This window comes from Cucumis melo, chromosome 3 (genome assembly GCF_025177605.1).
Source record: "Cucumis melo cultivar AY chromosome 3, USDA_Cmelo_AY_1.0, whole genome shotgun sequence".
NCBI classification, from domain to species: Eukaryota; Viridiplantae; Streptophyta; class Magnoliopsida; order Cucurbitales; family Cucurbitaceae; genus Cucumis; species Cucumis melo.
In genome coordinates, this window is record NC_066859.1 from 29,617,726 (window position 1) to 29,633,135 (window position 15,410).

General features: G+C 27.9%; 1 pseudogene; it reads right to left on the minus strand.

The window, feature by feature from the left end:
• Positions 1-1,782: 1,782 nt before the first annotated feature.
• Positions 1,783-2,384, minus strand: LOC103488541 (40S ribosomal protein S13-like; annotated as a pseudogene).
• Between the last annotated feature and the right edge of the window lie 13,026 nt (positions 2,385-15,410).

Here is a 15,410-nt window from a genome sequence, read left to right on the forward strand (position 1 = left end):
TTGTAACAGAATATATATTTAGAAAATTGTTATGATCATATCATGCAAGAGCAAGAATGAAGCATAAAATTTATTTTTATTGGAAATGCTATCATCTTTGCATCAGCCATCAGCAAAAGCATTTTACAATAATAGCTGGGGAAGGTATCTTGAACACGCACAAATTACCTTTCTGTATATTATTTTTTTTACATCAACAACTCACAAGGGAATTACCTTCCACAGCAGGATGGAAAAGATAGCTAAAGTAGGTTATACTTGCATTTAATAGCATAATCTACCACTTTCTCTAGTTCTTGCTCACTGATAAATCCATCGCCGTCGTCATCTGCAACGAACAACCCAAAAGCTGCACGGTAGAGAGGGAAGAATGCGCCAAATGACCCGAACGCTCTCGACAATTCTTTAATGCTCAAACGACCGTCGCCATTGAAATCATGCTCCCTAAAAATTTGTTTCATTTCTTCTTTTTGCAACTTGTACCCTGATTTCTTCTTGTCATATAATGGACGAGTCATTTAGATGAAACCGAGACGATTTTGCAACCTTAGCCGATTGCGTCGATCGAAGAACCATTGAGAAGGAAATGGAAGGCAAGGGTCCTTAAAAAGCATAGCCTCTTGGTTCCATCTTATCTTAATCAGGAAGTTTTGGAGAATATAGAACGTTTTGAACTTTCTAACTTTGTCCGATACCCCTACCTCTAATTTCTCTTGAGAAAATAATAATAATAATCACAAAAAGAAAGATGTCTTCTCTAAATTTTAATTCAAGTGTGAACTTAAAATAAATTTTAATTTTGCATGGATCTTTTTCAGAAGAAACTACGATTGTGGGGGAGCAAAGCCTACGCAAGGGTAGCCTAAGGCCGAGCAAATTGTCAAATATTATTAAGATAATAGATAGGTATAGGGGCTAAAGTGAAGCCCATAATTTTTAATTGCAGAGAGCATTGAGGTTCAGGGCAATGGAATGGAAGCAGAAGAATAATTTTTGAATACATTGCGGCGACTGCACCAACATCCTTGAGGTTTCTACAATCCTCCCATAGACTTTTTTGGGTTTTGGGATATTGATTGCCACCAAAAATCCTATTATTTCTTTCGAATCACAGACTCCACAAAATTGCAACGATGCCATCGTATATATTAATATTCTTGTGAAATAATTAACTTTGTCACTCAAAATAAAAATTATGCATCCATTGCTTTCCTTCTGAAACTTTTTTTTTTTAATCTAGATCTCAAGTGTTTCTTCTCAAATTTTAACACCGGGATACACAAAGTAATTTCAAATCTCACAAATCAAAAGTATATTATTTTGCAATGATCTATTGACATCTCTCTCTCTCTCTCTTTTTTTTTCTCAGTTTCTTCCAATATTTATTTAATTACACCATCTTGAGCAAACCCATTTATAAGTTAGTTGTCAGAAGAGGAGATTTGAATTTTATAAAACGGTAGTTAATTTTATTTTTAAAAGAAGTTTCTCAAAAATAAAAAATTTGAAAAAATATTTACAATAAATTTTGTCCTTTAGTGATTTTTTTAGTATAAATAATTTGAATTCTTTTTTCTATTTTTGAAAAGAATCCTTACTTAAATTTTACATTTGTAATTTAATGCTTTGTTCAAAATAAGACTAATATAATTTTTTTTTTAGAAGAGCAAAATTAAGGTCATATTTTTCTCAACCAACCACAAAATCACAACTAGAAAAATTAGTGTGCCAATTGTAATAAAACTCATGGATTGAGCTAAACCTATAAGTAAAGCAATCCTGTACTGGGGGCAGAAAGTGATCCATTTGTTAGCATTGGAAAAGACGTTTTTTTTAGGAATGGAAAGGATATATAAAAAGTTTATTAGCGAAGTGATCAATTAATTATTTTATGGTTTAGGGTAGGAGAGTTCTTATAGTAACGAGCAAGTCTGTGAATTCTGCTCTCCACGAGAATCAATCTGAACTTGGAGTCTTTGTCCTTCCTGTTCCTCTCCAAATGCTTACGGATGGAAACTGCTTTCTTGATTAAGTGATAGAGATCCTCTGGAATCTCAGGTGCAAGTCCATGGACCTTGAATACGCAATATTTTGTTTCCGGTAACACTTTTGACCTGGGCAATCCCGTGAGAATCACACCAATTTGAGAAGGGGTTAAGCCCTTCTTCGCAAATTTGCAGATATTATCTTCAACATCCGTAGAAGAGATCTTGAGCCAACTTGGTGGCATCCTCTTGTAGGGCAATGCAGAGGCGGAAATACCCTTACCACTACTGTGCATACGACCCATGGTTGTCTCCCTTGGCCCTGCTTCCGCTTCCGGAGTTCGATGAGAGTTGCTCTACTACAACGGCCGACTATCCCTAGTTGAGATTTTTGAATACACTTTCTAATCTCTTTAATTTGTTCAAATAAAATGTAATTACTCAAAATTTAACTAACAAAATATTTACAATTAAAATGTACAATATAAGTGTAAGTTGAATTGTAGAAATATTCATTAAGCTAGCCACGATTTAGCCCGGTAAAAGAAAACTCGAACTCGATCATAAAATGTCAAAATCCAAGTTAATTATCATTTTTGTTAAAAAGGAAAGAAAAGAAAAGAAAAAGAACCCCACCAAAACAGAATAATCGTTTTTCAAAAGTTATAGAAATGTCCGGTCCATGGGGATAAAGATATTCATCATGTACAATAATATATATTATTGTACAAAAGTTTCTTTATGCATATATCATCCATTAGTTACAAAAATAAATAATTAAATAAAAGTCGACCAGATATTAATTTAAGTTATTAATGTTTTTATTTTAAGATGTTGGAATTTAGATGGGTGAGTTTAATTAAGTGAAACAATATCTTAATTTTAAACTTTTAAGTGTTAATTATATTTGAACAAGCTAGCTGCTGTAAATGACAATTAATAATGAACAAAAATTGAAAACAACATTTTACTTCTTTATTACATATTCAGTAGTTACTGTATTTTAATTAATTAGAGATATATAAAACGACATTTTCAATAAACATCTATATTTGATTACGATTTCATACAAAAGTAAACCAACTAAAAAAACGATAAAGATTTTTTTTTTTTTTTTTAATTCTGATGGTAGCTTTTCTGTCTTAATTAAATGTCATCCAATGAATCTCTTTTTCCTTTTATTATCGATTCTAATCACTGCTTTCTTTATATAAAATGAATGGCCCAATTTTATATATATACATTTGTGTTCTTACATGAGAATGTTAATATGGTGTGTTTTGCCATTTGTATACTCTCTTTACATATTTATTTGGTTACTTCATATTTTAATTGGTTCATTATGGCGTTAATTATTTAAAACATTTCTATTATATAGCTACAGTGTTAAGAAATGGGCAACAAAAAATAAAGTAAAACAATACAGAATTAATACAATTGCATAATTGATTAATGATGTTGTGTTAGTTGTATCCAACTGATGGATGGAGAGAGCAAGTTTTCTTATCAGAGAAAAAAATATCAAATTATAAATTAAAAAGTAACTCTACAGTTAAAGAGTTTATTATATTATCGTAATTCTTTAAATTTTACGGTCAAAATCATAAATAACATAAATAAAATAAATATTTGAATACCACTTAAATTTTGAGGTGTTCGAAGTGCTAAATAACGTTCGAAAGTAACGACTTATAAATATTTGTAAACTTTATGTTAGATCTTATTTAATAGTTTATATATTTATATAGTGTAAAGTTAAACTATATACAATTCACACATTTGCATAGAATGAAACAAAATTTGACATTTTTAACATTGGTTTAGGAATGTTTATTATATAATAATCGATGGATACAACAAGAAGACATTTTTATTATGGATGACACATAATACTGCAGATAACAAACATATGTGGATAGTTGCCAATTTGAGCATACAGCCATAGCTCAATTTGTAGCGTAAACTATATGGACTGGAAAACAGGACGACGACGACGAACACATAATAAATAGAAATAAACTAAGATTATTACACAATCGATTTACCATCATGGCAAGGCTTCTGGGCTGGCACCTTAGGGACCTTTGGGGTCCTTGGGGTCTGAAACCTCATGACATAGTCAACAAGTTTTTCCAGCTCATCTTCTCGAGTTAGATCGACTTTACCATCCCCATCTTTGTCAGCATGAGAAACACCATAGTGAGCTTTCTGAAACGACATCAAAGCACCCATGGAGTTCAGGGCTTGCATCACTTCTTGCTTCGTCAGGTTACCATCACCGTCCACATCATGCTCTTCTAAGATCTCTCTAACCTCGTCCCTAGTCAACTTCAATTGAGACCTTGACATTGCCATTTCAATGATATTTGAGAATGTAAGCTCTTTTGTTGATGATAATAGCTTGTTAGCCTTAGAGTTTTTTCTATGTGGAAGGAGTCTTTATATAGAGTTGGTATGTAAAAGACAAAAACCCTAAGATAAGGAGATGGTGTTTTTTCTCTCTCTCTCTCTCTTTGAGATGATATCTATTACACATCATCTCAAATAAATGGAATTGATGCTTTAGGGAACTTTTATTTACCAAAGTTTATTTCATGCATTTCTGCCGTATAAGAAATAGTCTTTTTGTGAGCATCTCTATCAATTCAGAATAAAGTATCCCAAACACCTTTTGCAAGGTTTACAATTTGGATCAACCATGAAAATTCGGCTTCTGTAAGGTTCTCTTAGAGCATGGGCGTAAAATATATCGATGTCAATGAAAATATTGGTGAATCTCACATTTACGTGTCAACATGATAAATATTGATGAAATGTCAACACATTCTATCATCATTTTCCTTTTATATGACATCAACAAAAATCCAATTCCTCTTTTTTTTTCTTCCGTTCACATATTTCATTAAAAGGAAAATACTATATGTAGCATGATAACCTAACGTAGATGACATCAATCTTTTTCTAATACCACTTGGGAGGATGGAGAATATAAACATATCGAATTAAACTTAGAATATAAGCATATGTATATAATTTCTTTTGGATGTGGGGCGTAAGTGCTTGTGTATGTGTCAACCTAACACCGACTGACGATTCTTTGAATATCCAAAAGTTATAAAAATAAATGTTTGGATATACTCTTTGAGTGTTTAATTTTAAAAATGAGTCATTTTAAAAAGAAAAAAAAAGAGAATACTTTTGACAATCAATAAATAAAAAACTCTCTCAAAATTTATTTTAAATATTTTTTATTAAAAGAGTTTAAATTAATTCACAACGACTTTTTAAAATACATTTTTTAGTCCATTCAAACATGTATTTAATTTATATAGAAAATGTTGATATGCATATTAGATATATTGATTTACGGAGAATTTGACATAATATATTGAGAATGGTTTTAATTGGAACATAGAGTCATAATCGAGAAATTAAATATAATACCATAGAAAGAGAAACAATTCTCATACCATACCTCAAATTAACCATATAAAAACTTAATTTTCTAATTAAAATAGCTTTTAAAAAAATGAGATTCTTAATTTTGATTTAAAGTTTTTTTATTTTTTTCCAAGAATAAACATTTGAAAAAGGTAATAAAAGAATTAATAATTAAATAAAATAGAAAACGATATTTTAATTGTTATAATAATATTCTTTAGTCGTAATAGGAATTTAATTAATTCGAAAAATGAAAAGGGGATTCCCATAATAATCATCTCAATTACTTTATGGAGGATTGTGTCTTTGTTCTTAAGGCCATTAAAGGAATTTTGATTCCATTTACAATAGATTCCATTATGATTTGACCCAACTTTCATGGTCTTAAACCGAACCTTACTTCAAATAGTCCTAACTAATCCTTTTCTATTTACACTTTATATTATTAAAGAAAAAAAAAAAAGTTAAACATCTCATCTTTGACATATATATTGATCGAGAGTTATATTCTCACCTTAATTCATTCCTTCTTGAAAATGTCATTAACTTTCAAGGAATAGTTACAAATATAGTCACTAAATTTAATATAATTAAGTATATAACAACATCTTTAAATCAATCGTAAAGATAATAAAATCTGTCAAATTCTAATAATGTAATTAAAAACACACAAATACTCATTTAACAAAAAAAATATCCTTATCATCTAAAAAGTATACCATTTTGTAAATTGGTTTACAATTTTGACGTAAATAAATACTTGTTTTTGTTGAAATTGAAAAATAAGATAGAAGAAAAAAATTAGTGTATTGACAAAACTCAAAGTTTAAGCATATTTAAATTTTTTTAAAAATTAATAGAACTTTATCATTTAAAGAATAAAAAATGTGAATACAAACTACAACCACCAAAATAGAATTTTTTAAAACAAAAAACAATAAAAAAAATATGAATAAACCTAACTTAGGCTGAAATATAATTTCAAATTGTTATTAAAAATATATATTATGTATTATTTAATAATAATTATAATAAATGGTTTAAAATCTAACAAATTCGAAAATTTGGTAGGAGAGATTGTTGTCAGTGATAAAATAGCAACTTTAGTTAAGATTTATTAAATTTAAAAATTGTTATCAAAATACAACGTCTTTGTGAAATCCTGCCTCATTTTTGAATCCATTCAAGATACATTGTAGTACAAATCTATGAAGGGGTAGATGTTGAGTTTAATATAATTAAAAAGGGATAGTTGCAAATGTAGCAATTATATTCAAAATAATCAAGTATATAGCAATATTTTAAAAAAATTGCAAATATAGCAAAATTTGTCAAAATCTATCAATGATAGGAGTCTATCACTGATAGAGCATGTAACAAATATTGGTCTATCACTGATAAACCATAGGAGTCTATCAACGATAGAAGTTACTGATAGACTTTGCTATATTTGCAGTTTTTTTCAAATATTGCTACATAGTTAATAATTATTCTAAAAATTGCTACCCATTCTAATTACCCAATTAAAAAATATAGGGGTTGGGGCAATTTTGCTTTTTTTTTTTTTTTTTTTTTTTTGCAATTTCGACGGTTATCTCTAAGGGTGTGTTTGGGGGAAGGAAAGTGTTATGAAGGAAAAGGATTATGATGATCTTAGGATTATGATAATCCTAGTGTTATGATAATATGTGTTTGGGAAAAAGATTATTGTTGGTAGTGTTATGGTAATATGTGTTTGGGAGAAAAAAATATGAAAGGTAGTGTTATGATAGTATGTGTTTGGAGGAGGAATTAAGATAGCAGTGTTATGGTAATATGTGTTTGGGGAAAGAGTTATGATCGTAGTAATTTAAAAAATAATAATAAATTTTTGATTGAATTATTTGGGTAGGGTAATGTAGGATTGTAAGAAAGTAAAAATAGGATAAGATAGGATTATTTAGGAATTAAGATAACCCTAATCTCCTTTATCATAATCCTTGGCCAAACACAATTTGAACTAATTTCCTAATCTTTTTCCCCCTAAAACCCTGGATTATTGAAGGGCGGCCCAAGACAAGCCTTAGAGGCAGGAGTGGGCTCAAGCCCAAGAGATATTGATGGAAGGCATACCGGGGAATGTGCCTTCCGAAAAGAAAAAGCACTCAGGAATCTCAACTGCCGCAAGAATACATAAGAATCCAATAAGTTTCTTGCACTACGTTATTGAAACCAAACAATGGTGTTAAGAAAATTAAAACTTATTTTGGGTTTATGGCTCATTTCAAACTCTAATTTACTCACCAAGTTTCTTTATGGAAGTGTGTGTATAATACGATTAAAGAAAAAACAGTAAGGAGGGTTGTGCGAGTTTGAAAGACTTTCTTCTAGGGTGGTGTTTCTGCAACACCATTTCTTTTCTCCCATGGAAGAAAGAGTTTGTTGTTGATAATTTAAAAAAGAAAAGGAATGAACATATATAAATTTATATTTTGGGAGAAAATAGTTTAAGTGCTCAGAAGAATGAAGAAGTTGAACACTGGTGCATCACCAACACTCTAACACTCAAGTTATGAAACGAGTTGAGATTGTATACTTAGCAAGTGGCCGGAGTCTTTTCGGCATGTTCATGACGAATGACTTTGATTGCTTAATTATGTAGATTTAGTGAAGCATAATAGACCCTTCAACTCAGGAAATTATTAAACCACTGTACTTTAACTCCAATCAACTACTAAAGATTCGTCCATTTGACTTTCTACCGGCTCTCTCAAGAGAGACTAAAACTAGACTTTTTCGTTAAATCCCAAAGCGTAAAAAATCATAACATAAAGTATTGTAAGAGTGGTTAAAAGAAAGTAAAAAAATCATTCTTGAGTGGTCAAAAACTCCATGTTATTCTTCTCAGTCAACTATTTTAATAATGAAACTTCACATCAATATCATATATTTGTATGTAGCTTATATTGGATGAACGAGAGTAAAAATCGAGTGACATTTATCTTTTCTTAAAAATTATTTTATTATCATTTTTGTTACTTAAATTTTTAAATTGATTATATTTATCTATATTTTTAAGCTTATGAGTGTTTATTCTAAGTTATTTGAAATTCAAAGATTTGTATCCTCGACAATCCATTAAAACCCATCAAAACCTAATAGTTTGGTTATGCTCATTCCAAATCTTTAAACTAGATCGTTTGAATCAGACATTAATATTAACAAATATGATGATGATAATCATATTTAGAAAATTTCCATAATTAAAGAAATAATTAATATGATCAGAACATTCTTCTCTTCCTTTTTAGCTAGCAATCGTGTGGGGAACATAATATTCCATTTGTGATGATTGTATATCTCTCTACCTACTATGTCCATTGATGTTCAATAAGGGAATGGCTTAATTATTCTAAACAAGAAAAAGTACACCACATGCCACACCCAACTTATATATTCCAACCTATCTTCTTTATCCCCATCTTCTCCAATTTCACATTAATTTTAATGGCCAACCTCTCTAACTACATTTTTTCCTTTTTTTCTCTTTTGTTTTTAGGTATGAGTACTCTATATACTTTTTTATGAATTATATTTCGATTAACTCAAAAGCATAAACGTAAATTCATTTTTCCTTACTTGTTGAGTTCTTTATAGATTACATGCTCTGATGCTATCGTAAATAACCGATTGATCTAAAAATGTATGTTATTTTGTGAAGATAAATTTAATTATTATACATCATTTAGCGATATTAATATTGGAAAGAAAATTACTTCATTAGAAGAAAAATCTAATTACTACTTGGTAAATTGTGTTCGTATCTTTGTGATTTCACTTTGCTACTATTTCTGGTCTTTTCTAGAAATATTCTCTTGAATCTCCTTTAAGCAGGACAAGATGGTTTCTATAAAGGGATTTTTTAAAAAAACTAGCATGTGAGTTAATTTTTTTTAGACGAAGAAGTTCCATTATTAATTAATATTATATAGTTAAATTTACTTTCACGTAATAATAGAGAATTTATTTTAATCATAAAATAGATATACAAGTTGATTTTTCCTTTTTTTTTTTTTTTTTGGTAGTGAGTGTAAGTTGACATATCTGAGGATATGTTTGTTCACAAATAGAAAGAATTCAATTCCTTTTCAAAAATTATCTGGCATATTTGTATTTAGCAATCATTTGCACAACCATGCATATATAATTTTTTTTATAAAAAAAAAACCCACTTGCTCCTTATATAATTAACTAGATACGTCAATAGTAATTTACCAACACAATTAATGATTTGTTAAAAAGAAAACAGATAAGTAATTGTATTATACACTTTTTTTTCCCCTTAAACGTTACATCGTTAACAGATGTAGATTTCAAATCTGCGATAGAGAGAGTCCATATTATTACACTTTACATTTTCATCCAATAAAAAAGGATTTTTTTTTTTTTGGCTAATATTTATGATTCTGCGACGTAGAGTGTTCGACTGCTAACAAAGCTGCATTTGTATTTTACGACTCTCAACTGAGTGGCGCAACTACATGGTGACATCTAGTAAGTTCCACTTAGGTTGAGTTGTAAAAGATGGTAATGCAGTTCAGCTAGCAGTTAAGTATTAATTATTTAGGTACGAAGACCTTTGACATACACAATGAGCTTACTCATCTCATCCATACTGATGACGCCATCGCCGTTTGCATCGACAGCGCGAAGGGCTCCCTTGACTCTCCGGGCGGTCCACCTTGAACCCAAATAGTCGAAGGCTCGTGCCAACTCTTCTTTGGTCAGCTTCCTGTCTCTGTCGATGTCATGTTTCTTGAAAATCCAGGCGAGCTGTTCTTCACTCAAAGAACTATACTTGTTTCCCATGCACACGAAGAACAAGAAGTTAGAAGAGATTTTGTTTGGGATGGTAGTGGTTATGTTTTGCTCTTCGAAATGGAGGTTTATATACTGTGTAAAAGTGTGCATGCTGTTGTTCACACTCTCTCACCTGGGATTTATTATTCTTATATTCTAAACATTTTGTATAGAAAATGCATGGTATATACACACAATGAGTTTTGATATATGTTTAATTAGATTATATATTTACTTTATGTTTAGATTAATATAATTAAACGTAACATTGAATAGATTTTTATTTTTGGAAAACTATACGATGTTTGGTAGTTTACGTAGACGTCAAAGAAGAGTAAGAGCTGTCAATGTGTAATTGGAGAAAGACTCTTTACTCCAACCCTCTCCACTTATTCTTACCAGTGGTTTCATAAATATATCATCTAACATCTTTCTGTAGAAAGTACAAGGTTTTAGGAGTATATAATGCATGTATTATTGATCTTAAAAGAAATATATATACCTAACTTTGGTAGCTATTCTTACAGTCCTTTACAGAATATATAGACTTAAAATCAAAAAACAATTTTATTTATCATTCTGGAAAAGCAAACTACATTTTATTTTCCTTAATTCTCATGTGGCCTTAAAAGTCCAAATCCTCAAGGTTTTTCACGTTTAAAATAGCATGAAAATTGGAGAAGAAAAAAAGAATTTATACAAAAAGTCTAGCTAGTGTATTTTTATATTTATTTCCAATGAAAAATAAATATATAATTATTTTATATGATAACTAAAACTATTTATAAATATAGTAAACTTTCATAATTATTTTTGGTTGACTTGTTGAATTTGAAAACATAGTCTAAATAAAATATATATCATTAAATTATTTTATAAACTTCTTATTTTAATACATTATTAAAGAAAATTAATGTTTAATAACAATTAAAATTTAATACGTAATTATATTCAAATAGTACCCATCTCCTTTTTCCATTTAGCTAAGAGTTTAAGCATTTTAGTTTCGTTAAGATTGTATATCAATATATATTCTTTTCTTTTTCTAGTCATTTTTTTTATGTCACTCCAAGAACAAGTCCAACCTAAAATATTCATTTTATCATTACTAGTAATTACTATACTATAGCCAATCAAAAAGCTCATTGGTTCACTAAATTAAAATTTAATTTCCACTTAAAGATGAAAAAGAGATCAATTTTTGGGAGCACACTTTAACAATAAATAATAGGCAGTCAAAGTAATAGTATATCTTCTAATCATCATACTGTCTTGTTTTTTTAATACAAATTTTCTAATTTATCAAAGATTTTCTATTGGCAAGAATATTATTATTACTACAATTCTTCCTAAATTGTGTGTTGCACGAAAACAAAAAGGTACTCTTAATTAAAGTGATCCATCTCTTTTCTCTCTTCCATTTTCACAAAGCTAAGTATTGATTATCATTTTTTTTTTTTTTTTTTGTGCTCAATTCCTAACATAGGCTTCTTGCTACATTTCATAGTTTCACTTAGAGAGAAAATAAAATTTTACTCTATTTCTAAATATTTTCTAACAATTTTTTTATTTTTAAAAAATATTTTTGTATATATATATATATATATATATATATATATATATATATATATATATTGGCATGCTACAAACTATATGTAATTGGACAATTGGGTTATAAGATACACAAAAATGGAGGATAGTCGAAGATACATCTATGTTTCATTTCTTTCATTTTCTTTTGCTGGACAACATGTCGCATAAAAAAATTGAACTTTTCATTTTATAAGATAAAGAGGAAAAATTGAACTACTAACCTCGGAGTCAATAATAAAATTAAGTTTTATATTAGTGAAATTGTGCTAATGTTACTGTTTATCTGTCCTAGGGATTTTTCGTAACTAAACCTTAAAGTGTAGAATAGTTTAACTTATTTAAGAAGATATATATTGTTAAAAAGTAAAGAGAATAAGATTCTCCTCTTTGCTCTTCTTTATCAACTTGTAAATATTTATACCAACAACAATTGTCTAATACTCAGGAAAGAAATTATATAAACCAAGAGTTTAAGAATATTTTTGTTGCTTATTAATTATTTTATCCATTACATATGAAAAGCACTTCAAGTTCCTACCAAACTTGATAGTCTCCTTTTTCCTTTTTTGACTAAATATTCATCTTAATTGTTTTTTCATTATACAGGAGAAGATTAATTTAACATTTTTTTTTTTGTGAATAATGTTAATTAAAAGTATCAAAGTAGGTGGGTTAAAATTTTAAAATCCTTAAACTATTATTTTTTAACAAATATTAAATTTAGACTTTTAAAATTCGAACTTCCCACTCTAAAAAAGTATTATGTGTCAATTATGGCTGAGATAAGCTAACCCTTCGAGTTTCAAATTTTACATGATTTTTTAAATTATTTTTTCTACGATAACAGAAATGTAAACAATATGATGTAGAAAAGAATTCATATACCATTTATATATTTTGATCCAATCTATATATATAAGATTGATGGTTCTTTTTCTTCCACTAGTTGTCTTTTCAAATATGTTGGAATCTTCACATCTATTTGATCCATTGTTATTTTAAAATAGCCTAATATATTTGTAAAATAATAATACTTTTATAGATGTGGATTATAAAGAATAAATGGTATGTATTATTAAATTTATTTGACGACACTTTTGTGTTTTCATCAATTAAAAAGTGAATTTTCTTTTGTAGAGCAAATAGAATTTATCCCAATACATACAGGTAGGTATATATAAATATATGTGTATGTACATACATACGTTTATCACGACAAGTATTCGTAAAATTTAAATATTTTTTTCTCCATGTTTCGTATGCGCTCTCCAAGAGCATCAAATGTGAAAGAACATAACAAAAATAGTGTTTTGATATCTCATTAATTGTATTTTTTTTAGAAAATAAGTACCAAACAATTACAAAGATAACAGAGTTATATCAACTTCAACCATACGTAACCAATAATGAGAATACTCTTCTACAATCCATACGATTATAACATAAATCATCAAATCTTGAAAATATTAAATCTGACAAACATGCATGTCGATATTAAATCAAACTCATTACATTTTTATAAAGAAAAAAATTTGTAGTAATACGATTGTATAGAAAATTATCTTTAATTACTCCAACTCATGCGTACATCAACCTAGAAGACAAGTAGACTATTTTATTATTATTTTTTATTGGAAAAAAAGACAAGGATATAATTTAAGTACTATGAGAAAATAAAGATATATTTCCTTTTTTTCTTTTTGTTGTGTGTGTGTGTGTTTTTTTTTTTTTTTTTTTTTTTTGGGTTCTTAAAGGTAAGTCTTTAAATTTTGACATTAAATTAAAACAAAAAACAAAAAACACTTGAAATAAAAATTTTAAATCATTGTTATCAATTAGAACAATTTACAACCTAATCTTTTTATAAAATATAAAAAGTAAAAATTGTGAAAATTTTAGAAATAAATTGAATATGTTGAAAAAAATTCAGCTAAATCACTATTTTTTTTTCCTCTCATATTTTGAAATCCAACTTCTAAATCAGCTAATATCTTACTGTTGTTTTTTTTCTTTTACTGTTAGCTGAAAATTTTGATCTTTTGTCATTCTTTATTTTTGTCTCTAATATTCAACTAATCTTAAATAAATAGTACAATTTTCAACCATCTTGATAATAAACATTAATATAATTATATCAACATTATTCTTTTTCCTTTTCTTTGTATGCGACTCCAAGAGCAAGGGATAAGATGTAACCTATGGTACCAACATCAATTGCCATTACTATAGACATCAACTTCATTCATCCACACTAAAATTGTAATTCTTTGTCTTTTCATATATACATGTACGTATACCAAAATGACTCATTTATGAACATAGATAAAATGGCAAAAAAATATTACTATTTGGTTATATTTAAAAATACTTTTCATATTTTGTTGTTTTAAATTAATTTTTCCGATTCTTCGTAAAAACCAACTCTAAAGTATAATGGTTACTGTAATTGCTCCCTTAAACTTTCAAGAATACAATTAGATTAAATTAAACTTCTAAAAATGTAAAAATTAAACCCACAAATAAGGATAAGAGTTGAATCATCAAACTTAAATCAATTAAATTTATACGATTTATACAATTATGTAAGTTCGAGTGTTCAATTTTTATATTTTGAAAGTTTAAAAGTATAATTACAACTATCATCATATTTAGGAGTGGTTTTACCATTTTTCTTTGAGAGGGTATATACATATATATATTATTTGGTAAAGAAAGTAGGACATTCAAAAAAAAATCCTAAGCTTCAACATATGGTATTTATTCGATTTTTTTTCCAATTTGACAAAGATTCGTGGGGTAAGCATCTCTCTGCTTTTTTTTCCAAGATAAGTTTCATGTTCTTATCCTCTAGATTAAAAATTAACGCAATGATTATCGATTAAGAATAATTTAACATATTCGAAAATATATGTGGTTGCTCTAAAGTAAAAAGAATTTAATTCCTTCCTAACATAATTGGTAATTAAATTTGTTGTTATTGATTATTTTATCTCCTTCAATATCATGTAAAATACACTTTATGGTATTAATTAATTAAGCCCCCATGATTTGATGTTCCTTTGGCTCTTTTGACCAAATATTAATGTCTTATTAATTTATAGTTTATTATTCAGGTATATTATGTTACTTTGGTTCCTTGATCTTTTTTTTTTTTTCTTATAACAATAATAGAACTCTTCACTAAAAAATGATAAGAGACACAAATTGTAGATAGAAATAGGTTTCTCGGCTTTGAGGGAAAATTGTAATATTCAATTTGTAATCTTTTGTGTGACAGAAACATAGTTAACATTTAAAATAATAATAAATAAATAAAAGCAATGAAAAATATATTGTTTTCGAAAATGAAATATTTTAAGGGTCGTTTTCTAAAATTTATTTTTTAAAAGAAAAAAAAATACGTATTAATTGTTATTTTCTTTGTATTTTTTTTATTTTTAAAAATATATGAACAAAAATGAATCACAACCTAAATGAAATATAGTTTACCTATTAAAAATAGTGGTGATTGTTGGAGTATTTTACTATAGTATTTAAATTTACCACAATATA